Source organism: Pinus tabuliformis, chromosome 4_2 (genome assembly GCF_031772625.1).
Source record: "Pinus tabuliformis cultivar Carrire ecotype Pingquan chromosome 4_2, CPIR1, whole genome shotgun sequence".
In the NCBI taxonomy this organism is placed as follows: domain Eukaryota; kingdom Viridiplantae; phylum Streptophyta; class Pinopsida; order Pinales; family Pinaceae; genus Pinus; species Pinus tabuliformis.
Genome location: NC_142304.1, coordinates 115286952 through 115298975, shown reverse-complemented (window position 1 = coordinate 115298975; position 12024 = coordinate 115286952). Strand labels below are relative to the sequence as shown.

At 40.4% G+C, this 12024-nt stretch overlaps 1 protein-coding gene across 1 annotated transcript in view; it reads right to left on the bottom strand.

Annotated features, from left to right (window-relative positions):
* Window positions 1-12024, bottom strand: part of LOC149168523 (aminodeoxychorismate synthase, chloroplastic-like) — a 318992-nt gene that overhangs the window by 32853 nt on the left and 274115 nt on the right. The window lies entirely within an intron of this gene.

Below are 12024 nucleotides of genomic sequence, written 5' to 3'. Positions count from 1 at the left end.
CCCATTCATCGTGGCATTATTGTTTTTTTTATTCTATTATTTACTTAGAGATATTGTAAAGTCCACAAAGTATGTTTATATAATATATATTTTTACATGTTTGAAACCTGTAAGGGGTATATAATTATTTTTATATGTTTTAAGGTTGTACACTACATATAGAAGAAAGAAATTATTTTAACGTTCACAAGGCTAAAGATAGCCTATGGGACAGGTTGCTTTTTCATCTGCATTCGGCGCTTTTTTTGTGAAGCTTCACAATAAATGCTCCCATCTTCTCGACAAACCCCTCGTTAAATAGATTATCCCAAGAGCTACCTGCCAGCGTATCTATATAACTTTCCCTGTTGTCTTTGAAGGCCTCACATTCTAAAATGAAATGTCAAAATATAACATGATACAGATTCAATCGACTAACATACATGCAGCAGCTGGCCCCTCGAAGGCAACCATAAATAGACACCAGCCTCAACAACATACAGTTGACACCCACATGTCACCATCTCCGCCATGTTCCTTTTGATTTTCGTGGCTCGTTGCGGTCTTATTTCCTCAAGTAGTGTATTGATAGACTTCTGAACTTATTGTAAAGAGAAAAAAAATCCAAAGTTAACAAGACTCTACCTCCCGTTCCAGTTACTTCATCGTCTACTTTAGGGACAGCATTATAGTTGCAATTAAACCAGAATACCAAATCACACTTCCACCACAATTATCTTTACAGATTGGAGAATTTCGTCAAAGCCCCATTTTTTTTAATTTGACTTCAGTTTTAATCAGGAGATACTAGCAGAGGCTGAAAAGGAAGATCAATATTGGAACAGAGTTGTATTTGAAAATGCTTCTCAACCACACAGTGGAGAAGCAAACGGTCGATTCTTAACTGCAAATCATTTTATATCATTCAGATATATTTATGGGATTTAGGCTTCAATACTGATATCACGAAATCTTACCGGAACTAAACAAATCCATAGCCATAACCGTCGTTGATTTCATGTGTTATAGGTTTTAATTTAATTTGAAGCAAGACAATCATGTAGTTAATTTACACAATTTAAACTTGGAATCATGAAAAGAGAAGGCACTGACTATAATACCGTTTTAGGAGGTCCGAGAGTTATAACCAGCGCTGATACCAGATGTAAGAGCCCTAAATTCGAAACTTAAGAGGGTTTAACAATAATTTGTTCATAAAATACCAGAATATGTAATTTAAATACAAAATTTAAACAATTTATCTAATGAATACCAACATGTCTGCTCTTCTGCAAATCTTCTTCCAGCTTTCAGCTGCGTTATCAAAACGGCCAAAACCTCCCTGCCGAACTAGATACAACCTAGGTACTCAGTCTTAGAATGCTTTCCAATGCTTTCCAATCGAAGCAATCTGATCCCCGTGCCCAAAAACTTCAGTACAATGAAGTCTCAGAATGCTTTCCAATGCTTTCCAATCGAAGCAATCTGATCCCCGTGCCCAAAAACTTCAATACAATCAAGACTTCTTCCTGTTTGTACCTCTGTGTTAAAATTGTTCTCCTTCCTCCCCCTGATTATTCCTCCTTTGCCTTCTTAAATAGAATTTTTCCCTGCCTCCAAGTGGTGATTTCTCATGTTCGAGGTTCCTCCAGAGAGGGATAAGGGATAAGCTCAAATTTATAGATTGAGCCAGCATACGTCACTTGAATCAGTGGTTGACAACAATCCCTTCTTTATAAAATATCTGCTTTATTTGAATTTATGTTTAAAACTCCATGTCACTTTATATTATGATTATATATAATGGATTCTTTTTAGTTAGTTTAGTTGGTATATTATAATTTCTCTTCTTTTTTTTTACAACTTTATAATAATATTTTTTTATAATTCCTTTGTATATTTTATATAATTTGTATTTATTCAATTTATTTTTGTATTAGATATATTATATCCCCTTTTATATAATACATGTATTTCCTTTGTATTTTGTATAGTTATATATGTATGGTGATGGTACATACATTAAGTACCTCACTCATTATATTTAGTATTTTGTCAGTTATGTATTCACTTAGAATTTACCATAATTAATTCATTTATCTTTCACTTGGTAATTTCATAATAAGTTAATATGTATACTAGCGCAGTACATTCGATGTGTGCATATGTAGCTATCATATGCACGTTTTGTATGAATGCTAATAACCATGTTTTATCCATAATTCGAGATGGTCATCACACATATCAGGCCAAGTTCCAATCCCTTCGCTTCTTCAGTAGTGTTGGTGAAGAAGAAGGATGGAACCTTACGCATGTGCATAGACTACCAAGCACTCAACCGGAAGACGCTGAAAAACAAGTACCCCATCCCCCGCATAGATGAGTTGATGGATGAGCTTAGAGGAGCCAAGTACTACTCTAAGATCGATCTGCGTTCAGGGTACCACTAGATCAGGGTCAGGGATCAGAACATCCTGAAGACAACTTTCTGGTGCCATTATGGGCACTTCGAGTTCTTGGTCATGCCATTTGGGCTGACCAATGCTCCGGCTACCTTCCAGTCGTGTATGAACCATGTCTTCCGGAGGCAGTGGAGGAGATTTGTGTTGGTTTTCTTCAATGATATTTTGACTTACAACAAGACTTGGGAGGAGCATCTCCATCACTTGGAGGAGGTGCTGTGTATTCTGGAGGAGCAGCAGTTTTATGCCAAACTGTCCAAGGCCGAGTTTGGCTTGACAGAGATGCTTTATTTAGGGCATATCATTGGTGCAGATGGGGTGAAGGTCCATGAGGAGAAGATACGAGCTATCCGTGATTGGCCAGTACCCAGAGATGTGACAGCGCTGAGGCACTTTTTGGGTATCTGCACTTACTACAGGAAGTTTGTCAAGGGGTTTTCACAGTTGGCAACACCCCTGACAAATCTGACCAAGAGAGGGGATTTCGCATGGACTGATGGAGCACAGGTAGCCTTTGATCGCCTCAAGGAGGTGATGAGCAGTTGCTTGGCTTTAGCACTTCCAAACTTTTCCCAGCCCTTCACCGTGGAGGGTGATGCATCCAAAGAGGGAGTTGGAGCAATTCTATCACAAGATGGGCACCCCATTGCTTTCGAGAGTCGAAATCTCTTACCGCATGAGCGGTCATATTCCATATATGACAAAGAGATGCTAGCCATCATGCATGCATTGGCCAAATTCCAACAGTTTTGGGTGGGCAACAGGTTTTGGGTGAAGACTGATCACAACAGTGTTCGTCACTTCATGCGGCAGCAGAGATGGGTCAGCAAGGTGCAGGCCTATGACTTCGATATAGAGTATGTGCGTGGAAAGCACAATGTGGTTGCCGATGCTTTATCACAAAAACCCGTTGGTCTATCACTCATGAGCATCTGCCATGATTGGAAGGCCCAGCTATTGGTGGAGTACTCCAAGGACAGGAGGGCATGCGAGATCCTGGAGGGTACCTAGGCAGATGAGCGCTACCGAGTGATGGACGAGGTCATCTACTACAAGGGGCGCATATTTCTGGTGCCCAACCCGCGGTTGAGGGAGAGAGTGCTCCAGGCAACACATGGCTCGCCATTGTCAGGGCATCAAGGGTTCCGGAAAACATACATGTGAGTCAAGGAGAGATCACATGGAAGGGCCTCAAGGGGGACGTGCTGAACCGCGTATAGGAGTGTCAGGCATGTCAGCGGAACAAGGGGGAGTTGATTCACCCTGCAGGATTGCTACAGCGGTTTCCCATCCCCTAGGGGAAATGGGAAAGCATATCTATGGATTTCATCACGGGGCTCCCCACAGTGCAAGGCAAGGTCTACATTTATGTAGTGATCGATCGGTTGACCAATTATACCCACATTTTCGCCATCCCCACCCGTATTCGGTTGCACAGGTTGCAAAGTTGTTCTTTAGGGAGATCTTTCGGTTACACGGGTTCCTAAGAACATTGTGAGTGACAGGGATAGCAGGTTCATGGGAGGCTTTTGGCAGGAGCTTCGGTACCGAGCTCACTCAGTGGCTGGAAGGGTATCTGAGGAACTACATGACAGGACAGCAAAGGGCTTGGATCTGGTGGTTGCATTTGGGCGAGTACTACTACAACACCACCCATCACATGTCCATCGGTATGACTCCTTTCCGTGCCTTGTATGGATATGATGCATTATCTTTTGTTGATGTTGTTTTTGGAGACAACTGGGCCCCAACGGCCAGAGATTGGATCGAAGAGAACCAAGACATCCTCAAGGCTCTCAAGGGTAACTTAGTGACAGCCAGAACTAGCAGAAGGTGTACGCAGACCAGCACTAGACAGAGAGACATTTCGAGGAAGGGAATTCGGTGTACCTCCTACTACAACCATACAGGCAGTCCACATTGAAGCATAAGGGGGCCGAGAAGCTACAGCCCCGCTTCTATGGGCCATACCGGGTGATCAGGCGAGTTGGGGAGGTGGCCTATGAGTTGCAGCTCCCTCCAGGGAGTAGGATTCACAATATAGTCCATGTCTCATGCCTTAAAAAGGTGTTGGGGCAACAGGTGACAACAGCAGTCGAGTTACCTCCACTGGATGATGAGGGTCACTTGGTCTTGGAGCCTGAGACCATCTTGGAGAGGAGGGAGAGGAAGCTGAGGAGGACCATCAGGGAGTTCTTGGTACGCTGGAAGAACTTGCCGGATGAGGATGCCACTTGGCACAGTGAGCACAGTTTGGAGAACCTAGCTCTGAAGTTTCTTGAGGACAAGCAGCATTTGGGAGGGTTGGATTGTCGTGTCCCTTCCCAAATACTTTGTACAGGTTTATCTCTACACAATTTTGCACATTTTTGGCCAAGGAAAAGGACCCCGCAGTTTCGACTTAGGGACTTAGGAGAAATTTTGGCTAAATTAGATTGCTAGTGGAAGGTGGGGGCCACCCACGTGGAAATTCGAACTGGGCCATTTGAATGGCTTGGAGGGAATTCGAACAACTGATTGGAGGGGCCCACATGAGGAAAGGAAGGCCCACAAAGTCATAAGGAGGAGGAGGCTCTCATTTGGTTCATTGATTCAACCTTATACATCGAATTTACTTGACTATTTGCTTGAGCTGCTTAGCCAAGTCAACTGGCTTTTCAGCGACGAATCTCTCAAGCGTGAAGTTCAACCTTACCTTTGGGGAAATTTGAGTGCCACCCTAGGAAGGCAGTTCCACAAGAATTTTCAGGAGTTCAGGGGAGTATCTACAGTACAGTCACTCAGCTACATTCAGGAAGTTGTATTTTTGGGCCATAGTGAGAACACGCAGAGGGAGATAGTGTTGGAAATAATACTGAGAGGGGGGGATGAATCAGTATTATTAAGTCGATTATTTTTCATTTCACAATCTCATTTGTATACGCTACTTCAGCTAAGGGAAATTGCGTATATACGCTACTGTGTCTAAAGGAACCAGCGTATATCAGAAAACTTAAGATTCATTAGTTGTAGATCTTTTAATCAGTGCATCAGGACTTCATTTATCATAAGAGCAGTAAACATGAGAAGTAAAACAAAACAGATCATCACACACATGGACACAAAGATATAAGGTGGAAACCCAATGTGGGAGAAAACCACCTGCTGCAATTCGTCTCTATCTTCTTTTAATTAGAAACTTCTTTTTACAATGATTCTGTACTGGTGCAGTCTTATACCAGTACACAAGCTGCTACCTGCAAAAGGCTACAACCTTCTCTCGTTCTCCAGCTTCTCCTGGAAGGGAGCTACAACCCCCTTAGCTTTTGTACTAGCTGAGGTACTAATACATAGGTGCTGACCTACAGAAGGCTACAACCTTCTCTTTTCTTCTAGAGACCACGTTTCATAAATTTTCAGACTGGATCCATGAATAACATCAATCAAACATCAAATATATCTGCATCAACCAATCTCCTTTGCACCAAACAAACTGAATCAAATAGTCACTTCTCTGAATGTTGTACCCAGAAAACAATAACAGTAACCAGACACCAATTCTGAACCCAGAACACTGCAGCAACAAACAGAAGTAGCTAAAACATATTTCAAGAGACGTACGCTACTTCAATGTGTACAACCTGCGTGCATACGCTTCTGAATTAAGGCCAACCTGCGTATATGCTATTTTGAATTACAGAACCAGTGTGTATATGTGCCTTTGCTTTGATGAACCTGCGTACGGATCTATAAAAGATAATTCATTCTTTCAAATATTCAGACATCAGTTACACCCAGATTATCAGATTTATAGATCAAGTCATGCACCAAATATAATAGATCAAAATCACACAAAGATACTACTATTCAAGTATTGAGTTTTGACCCATCAATAGAACTTATCCATCTTCTTGCGCTCAGGTTCCTCCTTGATTCAGATTTAGCTAGGCACCATAAACCAATCACCAGTATTTCAGATCTTGCTCTTCATAAGATATTCAATACTTGAGTCAATGCTTTTGCCAAATGATCTCCTCCTTTTTATAGTCTTAGGCCTTACTCAAACCATGGTCCAAAACCATAGAGAACCAATACTAGGGACCCAATACCTGGGTTCAATACTTCGGACGTGTTGTCGCGCAGATTGGCACGACAACGCTCGGACCGGGGGCTGTCACTCTGATCCCCGATCCCTCCGTTTAAGCCTGTCTCCTACGGCTAAGGGGGGTAGACCCTGAGGAAAGATGAAGGCCAACTGCCAAACAGTTGGGCTGGGAGACGAGATGCACGATAATGGAAAGCACTAGATGGATTTAGAGATTTAATAGACCAGTGCCTTGTGGAGTCAATGTTTAAATGATTACTTTTTTAAATGATAAAGAAACATGGACCATGAACAGCAACCATCTATCATCAGCTAAATCATGCAACCAAAACGATATCCGGCAACTGAAATCTTTGAAGAGATAAATGCCTTAAACCACCATGAGCATCATGAATTATTAACCAGACATTGGATTTCGCATCTCGGCTTGAAAATTTAGATCCCAGCATGAAAGATATAACATGAAAACCACTGAGATTGGCAAAAATAATTTTCCACGAAAATTTTATATATTTTTTTAAGTTTTTTAAATCTTTTTTTAATTTTTTTTTTTTTTTTGAAAAATAAAAATCTAAAAAAAAAAAAAAAAATTAAATTTAAAATCTATTAAAACTAAATTACTTTAAAACTAAACTATATAAAATCTTAAAAAAAAAAAATTAAATTTAAAATCTATTAAAACTAAATTACTTTAAAAACTAAACTATATAAAAGTAAAACTAAATCTAATGGCTACGAATCTTTTTATTTTTTCATATATATTTCCTAAAAGAAACAAAATCAAACCTAACAAAATCTAAATGAAATAAAATCGAAACTAAAATTATAAATCAAACCCTAACCTAAGGCACTGAGACGCAAACGATTATGACGCGAAAGGTCCTATGGCGTGATCAAAAAAAACGACAGGGACGTAACCTCGATAACTAAGGGCGTAAACACAACTGAAGCTCGACGGCGGGGGTTTTGCAGGTATGCAGGATGGAGTTTCGATAGGCACGGGGCCACAGGCTAAACCTCAAAAGAAAAGACGCAGATGTTTCAATGTCGTGATCAGAAATGCAACAAGATCGTAGCCTCCCAAAGACACGATGACTAAGGGCGTAAAACAAAACGACTGATGCACAGAGGCGGCAATAGAAATTGACTTGAAGATTCAACGCAGACGTGTGAAGAACTTACCTGGAGAATGCAGAGTAAATTCGACTTGAGATTTGACCCTCTTACTGTAACTGTCGGCGGCTGGATAGCAGTATGAATCAATTTCGAGACTTGCCTGTGCATTTATGTATGGAGCGGTAAACACTGTTAATCACAAATACGCAGCAAAACTCGTAACTCTGAAATGACTGTGAAACGTGATGCAATCCCACGCAAATTTTCCAGCGGTAGCTACACGCTACACCTTCGAAATATGCCACTTTTACCACTGTCCATGTACACGTCAGAGCTTTTACGCCATTTTTTGAAACCGATCACCAGACAGCAGAGGAATGAACGCGTGGGTATGAGTGATACACCGCAGTGACAGCAGCTATAGAATGGCAAATGATCAAAAAAAATTTGCGTTTGCGTGGCAAGTATGTGAGGGTGAGGGGAAGTATGGACATGGCTCAGCGAATGGATGGCAGCCAGTGCAGAGGTAGTGTGGGCATACACGGATTTAATAACCAGAGCCTGAAACCGGCAGGCAAGCAATGTTCTGCTGCGTTTTGAATGTAAATAGAGCCGAAATTTGATCCTTGTTTACTGAATGATGAAAATGCCAGTACAACAGTTGAAAGATGGCCACGATTGTAAGCACAGGATTGCTGTAATCTGGACAGCCGCGAACTCCTGAAAATCTGATCTTGATGAAAACCCTGTAGACGAAAACAAAACCCTAGTGAAAGCTGCGTAAAACAAAAATATGAAACCCTAGATCAGCCTAATAATTTACAGATTGTGGCCCCTTAACAGCCAGATTCAGCAAATAAGAGCAGGAATACTTTCAGAATATCAGAAATTTTGAACTTCACTGTGAACAGAAAGAAAAATCTCTCAATGTAAAACACGAAATAAAACTTAAAAGATTAACCCAGGGCACAATCAGCTGGGCTCTGCACAGAAAAGCCTGTGGGAGTCGGCTGGTTCAACCTAGAACTTCCCCAAACGCCCACCTGTACCTTTTACCTAAAGATCTCCTGCACACCTCAAGCAAACATCAGTAAAGAAGGCAAGAAATGCTGCTAGATTTCAAGGAATAATGGAGATACCTGCCATTATTCCAGAAACTCTACAACATTCAAACCCTAGCACGTGAGCAAGATACCTGTACTCACAATGCTCTGAAAAACAGCTATATTTAACTGCTGAAAACTGAAATATGCAGAAAAACAATCATCTCACAGCAATTCCGGAGAGTAACACCAGCCAGTTTTGAACCCCAAAGTCTTTTTATTAATCAGAAAATCAGATTACAAGAGAGCTTTCTCAGTACAGACTCACAGATCAGATGATCTGAAATGACCCCCTAAGACCCTATATAAAGGAAATGATCCCAACGGCTAGTTTTGGGTGATCCATGTAGAACTGATCTCGATCGTTGATGAGGATCAAGACATCTCTTGATCTCATCCGTCGATTTATTAACTTAAAATATTATTATTTTATTAGTTAGGGTTTTTGCTTCATTTTTTAATTTTTTATTATTTTTTATTATTTTATTATTTTTATTCATTTTTTTTTTAATTTTTTAATTTATTTTAAGATGGATCATCAAACTAAGCCGTTTGGATCATCACCTAGGACCTAGGACTTAGGACTCATGAGGGGATTTACAACATTTTCAACCCTCAAGACACAATTCATCATGATTTTTACAATTTACATCTCAAAGGGATGAACCCACTTAATACAGACCCTCATAGAACACCCAGTTCTGCGACACAACTATAATCTAGCAGATTAACATATAAGACTCTCCTAAAGTTCTGATGACGAAATCCATCCCGGCTTTGGGGTCAGGTTTGAAGGAAAACTCTGCCGATCGTAGATCGGTGAGACGAAAAACCTCCCGGGACGCAGATCATCATTAGAAAGTTAGGTCCACCTAGGCAACTTTACATACATGACTCTGATCTGCTTAGATTATTTACAACTTATACATGCAGACTGGGTTTACAACAAAAATGATCAAGCTGCTGATGATGGCAGGATGGCACGGACATGCTGATCAGGTGCTGCTTCTTTCTGTCAAGAAAAACGGGATGCACTGCATGGGTAGTTGACCAGTAGAGGTCAACATCTGGCTCTACTTGGGGACACGTTGCTGCTTGCAGGAATGTGAGAATCCAGAATCTGCATCCATACAACACAAAAATAAGTAGCGTCCATCCCAAAAAATCAGCATATACATTAAGCACAGGAAAGATAAAAGCTCTTCATTTATTAACTATCTAAAACAGAAACGAAAATGCGGAAAAAACAAGGAGTAGGGTTAGAAATACGATACAAAAGGATGCCCTACGGCATCAGATGTGTTCAATGTAGTGCATACTGAGCATTTGCCTGCTTTCAGGCAAATCTGTGGGCTGCTTGTCGGATGTGCCATGTCCAATTTTGCATATGGTAGGACTCCTTCCTATCCGAAAATCAAGCTGCTCACGGCCGTCTGATGCATCAAATCTTCGTCTAATCTTCTTCCTCTTGCGCTTCTTCTTTCTGGCAGGATGAATTACTGATGATCTGGAACTTTCTGTTTCGAAACTATCAGATGAAGTGTGTAAGATATGCATGCTAAGTTCTTTTGTGTCGTGCATCTGATTTTTATCGTTTTTAAGCTTATCTGGATCACCTTCAATTATCCACCTAATGACCTCCTCATAGTAAGATGGAACTTGTTGCGGCAAATAAGAAGGCTCCTGGTTTCTCTTATCATCTGACCATTGTTGAATCTTTTGAACTTGTATTCTAATGGCATCCATCTGACCAGAGCATTCATCCCTTATAGTACTGATTTGTATGGCATGGTGTTCTTTCATGTGTTTTATCACTTTATCATTCTTTTCCTCTATGTCCATCAAGCAATGTTGCATGAAATTTATTTCTTCTTTATGTTTCGCTTGCATGTCAGCCAACTGATTGTTATGATTGAATGTCATAGAGTCAATTTCCTTATCATGATCAGCTTTCATGGTCACCATATTTTCCTCTAAGACTGACATCTTGTTTTGCATGCTTCTAATTTCAGTTTCATACTTAATTTTCATGGCCTCAATTTCCTTAGCATGCTGATTTTGCGTGACCTCCAACTCCCTATTACGTTTTTCCAAGTGGGTGCCTAAAGTTTTAACATCATTGATAAGACTAGTTTGATTGCTTTCCATGTTTCTTACCAGCATCATTAGATCTTGTATAATTTGCTTTTGTTCTTCCCTTTCACTATTATTTGTCCCTGATTTTTCACTATCATGAACTTGATCTACAATATTTCCGGTGGATGACACATTCTGATCCTGAAAACTTTCTTCAACAGCTTGACCTTTAATATGATTACTTTCTTCTTTTTGCACAGTTTTAGAGGTAGAAGGCACGCTGTTTGGACTATCATATCTATCTTTAAAAGCATCGAGAATGTCTTGTAAAGAAGTGAAAAAATCATTAGGAAAATTATTAAACCAATTCAAGGCATCACCCTCTAAAGAATGGACAAATAGACGCATCTTGAAGTCTTCATGATTATATTGAGGAAATCTACAATACAAGATCTTTACACAAGTAAATATGTTTAAATGATGTTTAACAGCGACCGGATCATCACCCGAGAACTTAAGTAATTTAGAAATGGCCTCTTTCGGAAGATCATGGAGATTATTAGTAAAATGACATGGCTTACATGAATAATCCATGATGAACAGTAAGGGATCAAATGGATGATAGAAAGAGATTTCTGCTCAAGAAAATTAAGAGGTGAGAGAAATGGAGTCGCCACTTGAACAATAAATCTGATTCTAGGATCCAAAAGTAACCACAAGCAGATATGAGGAAAGCTTCTTGTCTGGGAAAAATGAGAAAAATGGAGTCGCCACCCAAACAAGAAACAAAACCGAAGAGATGCTGCTGATATGTGATGAAAAGATGCCAAAATATTTGAATCTGCCAGCTCAAATGAGAGATGAGAAGATGAGAAGATGAATGTCGATGAAACCCCAGGAACAGAAAAACTCTGTCCCCGGCAACGGCGTCAAAAATGTTGTCGCGCAGATTGGCACGACAATGCTCGGACCGGGGGCTGTCACTCTGATCCCCGATCCCTCCGTTTAAGCCTGTCTCCTACGGCTAAGGGGGGTAGACCCTGAGGAAAGATGAAGGCCAACTGCCAAACAGTTGGGCTGGGAGACGAGATGCACGATAATGGAAAGCACTAGATGGATTTAGAGATTTAATAGACCAGTGCCTTGTGGAGTCAATGTTTAAATGATTACTTTTTTAAATGATAAAGAAACATGGACCATGAAC